Genomic DNA, 6738 nt, shown 5'->3' with positions numbered 1-6738 from the left:
CTGGGTTAGTTTCTTATTTCTCTAGCGTTCCTTCATGGTGGGGAAGAACAGGTTAGTTTTAATTTGGGTGCTCCACTCCAGGTGACGGTACATCCCGGCACCGTTGATCAGGGATCTTCGGTAGCAATGCCTGGTCGAGATGCACACACTCAGGTGCTGTCATCAGAGTCTGCCTGAGTGCACGCGTCCTGCACCCCCCTCGATTCCTTCTCAACCGTCCTTGGCTGAAGATGGGGCTCGGGGCAGTGCTAATCTCTTCTCTGGTCACTGAAGGAAATAAGTAGATAGAAATAGTTAGTTAGACTTAATCTCAGTTTCTCCCTTTCTTTTAGAATAGTTCATTAGCTTATTTAAAAAAAATTCCTCACGTTAGTCTCCCGTTGAGACTTTCCCCCAGGCAATCATACTTCCATGATGCCAGGGTCTCCAGGCTTTAAAAAATGCAGCTTCTTCAACAACTCTGTGCTGTGGTCTGACAGGCTCTCACTCTGCATGAAATGCCTTGGTGAGACATATGTCTCTGCTAAGTGTCTTCACTACACCAACCTTAAAACTAAGGCTCGGCGTGACAGAGACTTGTGCCTAAAAATGCTCCTGATGGAGAGAGCCCTGCAACCACCTCTGGAGAAGGGCAGTAAACCTTCTCCCTCATGCTCCCCTACTAAGTTGGAATTGACTGGGAGCGTAGCTTCACCCTCTCAAGCGAAGAGGCAGGAAGCCCCGATGTCTCCACTCAGAGACACTCAAAGGGGTAAAGGATCTCCTAAAAGGTCTTTACCCATGGTGCTGACAGCACCAAGAGCAGGCATCTCTGGCTGCCCCAGCACCTCAACAGTGACTCGCGTGGGGCACAAAGGCAGAGACCCGACTTCACACAGTGGGAAGCCCTGGTCCCCCCACACCGACAATAGACCCGGTGCTGGCAGCGTGTTCCACCCCAGTGCCAACAAGAGCATTGGCACCAAGCCTGCCTGTCACCCTCGGACCAGACATGGAACCTCTTCAGGGCTGCCACAAATGCTCTGTGGCTCCAGCTAAAGCCAAGCACAAATCGCTACGGGCTGCTGTTCACACTGAACACTCCATGGCACTACAGCCCACAATTTCTACACCAGACTGATATTTCTGTGGCCCCTGAGACTGAATCTCCACTCCTTGACACAGAGCGCTCAATCTTTGAACAACTGCTCTCGCCACCAGACCTGGCTGTTTTCACTGACAGTGAGAATGACATACAGCAGCAGGCAGAGTTCTCCCCACCTGATTCTCCCCCTCCACTAGAGCCTTATCTCTCTTAGGGCAGAGCGCATCATAAGAACCAGCCTCAGTTTCCCTATTTCATCCCCCTGTGGATGGAACCCCAATTTTCCTGCCCTGGCCTCCATGGTACCCATGGCCAGCTCCTGCCACCACTCCTCCTTGCACCCCTTCTATCACACCGCAAGCTCGTTCCGCATCTCTCTCGCCACCTACATTGACATCTAGAGCTCCTGAACCCCCTTGAAGATGTGGGCTATGAACCCTTGCCAGATTTACTGGTTCCTGCCTCACCATCAGCCACAGATGAAGCTCTCCTGCTTCCACCTCCACAAAAGGTGAACGACTTTAAAAAATTCCAGGACCTTTTCAAGAGGGTGGCACTCAGCCAGGATATTCCAGGAGACAGAACATAAACTCCTCAAAATCCTCCAACTCTCTGTGCCCTCAAAGATCATGCTCCCCATCAACAAAGCCCTCCTAGAACCAGTTAATACTCTCTGGCAGATCCCTGCCTCCATCCCACCAACATGCAAGAAGGCTGAACGTAAATACTATGTTCCCGTGAAGGACATAGATTTCTTATTTCCCACCCACAACCCAACTCTCTTGTGGTGGATGCAGCAACACACAGAATAAAGAAGCCACAATAGTGGCCCACTCCCCAAGACAAGGACCTCAAAAGCATTGACATCCTGGGCCAAAAGGTTTATATCTCCTCCACTCTACAATTTTTAGAATTGTAAATTATTCCGCCCCCCTCACAGGCTATGACTACAACAAGCTCTTTGATTTTACCTCCCATATCCCGGAGGACAGGAGAGCGGACTTTTAAGAATGGCCATACTGGGTCAGACTAAAGGTCCATCCAGTATCCTGTCTACCAGCAGTGACCAATGCCAGGTGCCCCAGAGGGAGTGAACCTAACCGACAATGATCAAGTGATCTCTCTTCTGCCATCCATCTACACTCTCTGACAGACAGAGTCTAGGAACACCATTCCTTACCCATCCTGGCTAATAGCCATTAATAGACTTAACCTCCATGAATTTATCTAGTTCTTTTTCAAACCCTGTTATATTCCTAGCTCTCACAACCTCCTCAAGCAAGGAGTTCCACAGGTTGACTGTGCGCTGTGTGAAGAACAACTTCCCTTTATTGGTTTTAAACCTGCTGCCCATGAATTTCATTTGGTGGCCCCTAGTTCTTATATTATGGGAACAAGTAAATAACTTTTTCCTTATTTACTTTCTCTGCATCACTCATGGATTTTATATACCTCTATTATATATACCTTAGTTTCTTCTTTTCCAAGCTGAAAAGTTGTAGCCTCTTTAAGTCAGTCCTTGTCAAAGGTCAATTGGTGTCCAGAACGGAGCTAGAAGCATCCCTGAACGTGGTGGACACAGCAGCCCACACCATTGCCATTGCAGTGGTGATACGCAGGTCTTCCTGGCTGTCTTCATCTGATATCCCCAAAGATCTGCAGACCAAAGTGGAGGAGCTTCTTTTTGATAAAGATAAACTTTTTTCCAAAAAACTGTGACACAGTCCTTCACACTATGAAAGACTCTACAGCCACCCTGCGCACACTGGGCATATACCCATCCCTCTTCAGGAGACAACAGTATCAGCCTTATCAGAAACCCCATGCACAACAATATCACTGGCCCCCATCCAGACCAGTATGATACTGGGAGAAACTGCAACAGACCTCCTAGGCACAGACAAAAACCATGCACAACCAACTACTTCCCACCCATTGGGAAACAAACAGCAGTTTTGAAGCGCTGGTTGGGGTGCATGACCACTCCTTGACTCCGCTGCCTATTTGGCCACCGCCGCCAAGCTTTTCACCATATCTGGCAACAGATCACCCAAGACCGCTGGGTCCTAGAAATAGTTCAGTCAAGTTACTCCATCCCTTTTCATATCTTGCCCACTCATCCTTCCCCTTCTCCATCCCTCTTCGGGGACCCCTTTCATGAGCACCTCCTCCATATAAAGGTGGCTCATCTTCTCCACCTAGGTGCAGTGGAACGTGTACCGATGCAACATCGGGGAAAAGGGTTCTACTTCCCCTACTTTCTGACCCAAAAGAAAGGTGGGGGATGGAGACCTATACTAGACCTACACCGACTGAACAAATTTGTCCATGTACAAAAATTCAAGATGGTCACATTGGGCACAATAATACCAACGCTGGAACAAAAGAACTGGTTTACAGCCCGCGAACTACAAGATGCCTATTTCCATATATCCATTCATCCAGCACACAGACGCTTCCTGTGATTCACACACGGACATAACCACTTGCAATACAGAGTACTCCCATTCGGTCTCTCCACAGCATCAAGGGTATTCTCCAAGACCCTAGCCGTAGTCATGGCCTACCTCCGCAGACACGGGATCATACTTTTCCCCTGCTTAGACAACTGCCTTATCAAAGCCAGCTCCTATGACAAGACGTTACAAGCAACAAACTTTACCATCTCCCTCTTTCACAGTCTAGGCTTTCAAATAAATTTCCAAAAATCCACCCTGATACCCACACAGCAGATAGAGTTCATTGGAGCTCACCTAGACTCAATTCAAACCAGAGCCTCACTTCCACCTGTGGGGGAAAAGACCACCACCCAGTTGATTTTGGATCAGACAGCCTGAGGCACCTTTATTGTTATAACAAGAGTACAAGTATGCACACAGGGAGAGACAGAGAAAATCCCATGCAAGGAAGAAGCTGCTCTGTCCCTTACAAATTTTACCAAGCTTATAAAGGTTAAAACTGCAAAACGTCATACTGATTACACAAGTTATTTGCCTTTTTTGGTAATTAATATTGCAAATCAGCAGGTTATTTACTGTAAGTTCAGTTTGGGGTATTTTCCAGTTATTGTTTCTTTTGCAATTATACTGACTGTCTTATGACCCCTTGATTGCGAATACATATTGCAAAGGCTATTGGAATATTGCATATATCATGCATTCTGGCAGTGATTGAGCTGGTTATTTGATAACCCCACCTTGCAGTTACCGTAAGCAAGCAGTAATTATCATGCTATATTTTGCTTAAAGCCGGGCTGGCACTCAAGTGACCGTTTGTCCCCCACCGAGTTCCTCTTTTGTTAGTGCTTCATACTTCATTTCTTTATACCTAGTTTTCATTACACCCCAGTTCTTTTTATGCCCTAGTGCTTAATATGCTGATAATTTCATGCGCAGTCCTCAGTTTCCAACAAACAAAATGTTTTATTTAACACCTGGTCTGTTAGAGCCCAAAGTCCGAACACAGGGCCTGTAAAAACAATTACAAAGCTTATCTAACTATAAAATAATGGCAAAGCTATATCTAACAAGCCGGGGGCGGGGGAGAGAGTGATCCCTTGTTCCCCTCCTAATTCCTCTTTTGTCCGTGTTCTATACCCTGTTTCTTCATATCTAGTTTCCTCCCCACCCAGTGCCTAGTATACTGATAAACAAGTTTATTTGAGAAATAAACCCATGGCTTTTATTTTACATTATTTAGCTAAAGCCTGAGGCCTGGATATATGGGCCTGTGAAACAATAAAGCTAAAAGCATTTAATTGTTACAAAATTATATGTTAAAATCACAGAGGCTTATATTAATGTCAGGGTTCTGCAGCAGGGACTGATCTGATTACTATTTCAGTCAGGGTCCCGATGCAGTATTTGCGACAGTGATAGCAAACTCCCAAAGGCAGTGGCTAGACAAGGCTCTACATGGACAGAAAGCTACGAGTATAAGGAGGAGGGGGGGGTTATGGTCCCTCACACATCCAACAGATTCCTCGCTATTTATACATCTCATACACACAATCTCTGTTCACCCCAGAATACAGACACGGACCTGCCTACAGCTTCTTGGTCACATGGCAGCCACCACCTTTGTGGTCAAATATACCAGGCTGCACATGAGATGCCTTCAGGGTTGGCTCAGCTCCAACTAGAAACCCAGCAGGCAGTTTCTGCATAACACTGACTCCACCACCGAAGGTATTGGCCTCTCTATATTGGTGGACAAAACCAGAGAACCTGTCCATGGGTGTTCCCTTCCACACTCCCCAGTACTCATGCTCACCACAGACACTTCCCTGATAGGTTGGGGAGTGCACCTAGGTGACCACAAGGTACAGGGCCACTGGTCCCAATGCAAGACGTGTCTGCACTTCAGTCTTCTAGAGCTCAGAGCCATCAAGTATGCTTGCCTTCACTTTCTTTCTACCATAAAGAACAAGTCCATCTGAGTTCTGATGGACAATATAGCTTGTATATTTTAAATCAACAGGCAGAGAGGAGCATGATCACACTCCCTACATGCAGAAGCCTTCTGACTATGGAATTGGTGCATACATCACATAGAAATCCCTGCTTCCTACCTGCCTGGGTGTCACAACAACATTATCGCCAACACACTCAGCAGGCACTTCTCTGAGGAACACGAATGGGAGTTACATCCCACGATACTCCAACAGCTCTTCTCCCACTGGGGCACTCCGTCGATAGACCTGCTTGCTGCTCCTCAAAATCGCAAATGCCATCTATTTTGCTGCAGAGTGGGACTTGGGAATGCATCTCTAGAGGATGCGTTCCTCATTCCTTGGAACAATTCCCTCATGTACGCTTTTCCACCGGTTCCACTGATACACAGGGTTCTACACAAGATCATAGAATCATAGAATCAAAAGGTTGGAAGGGACCTCATGAGGTCATCTAGTCCAACCCCCTGCTAAAGGCAGGACCATTTTCCCTAAATAATCCCAGCCAGGGTGCGGTCTAGCCGGACTTTAATAGCTTCTAAGAGATGGAGATTACTACACCTCCCTAGGTAAACCGCATTCCAATACTTCCACCAACTCTCCTAGTCAGAAAGTTTTTTTCTAATATCCAGCCTCGACTTTCGCAACTGCAACTTCAAACATTGCTCCTTGTTCTGTCCTCCGTCACCACTGAGAAGCAGACCTAGCTCCCTCCTCCTTGGAGCAATCCTTCAAGTAGTATGAAGGTTGCTATCAAATCCCCCCCTTAGTCTTCTCTTCTGCAGGCATAAATAAGCCCAGTTCCTTCAGTCTTCTCTTCATAAGTCATGTGCTCCAGTCCTCTAACATTTTTGGTGCCCTCCGCTGGACTTCTCTTCCAATTGTTCACCGTCCTTTTTTGTTAAGTGATGGGCGCCCAAAATGGAACAACATATTCCAGATGCGGCCTCACCAGTTGCCGAATAGAGGGGACAATAATCAATCCTCGATCTGCTGGCAACACTCCTGCTACATACAGCCCAGTATGCTATTAGCCTTTTTGGCTACATAAAGCACACTGTAAGGCTCATGTTCAACTTTCCATCATACCGTAACACCCCAAGATCCTTTTCTTCACGCACTACTACTTACCAACACAGTCCCAGACTGGTAGGCAGTGCAATGGGTTTTCTGTTCCCTAGTGCGGATTTGCACTTGTCCCTTG

This window comes from Chelonoidis abingdonii, chromosome 3 (genome assembly GCF_003597395.2).
Source record: "Chelonoidis abingdonii isolate Lonesome George chromosome 3, CheloAbing_2.0, whole genome shotgun sequence".
Classification (NCBI taxonomy): domain Eukaryota; kingdom Metazoa; phylum Chordata; order Testudines; family Testudinidae; genus Chelonoidis; species Chelonoidis abingdonii.
This window is presented reverse-complemented; position numbering follows the sequence as displayed.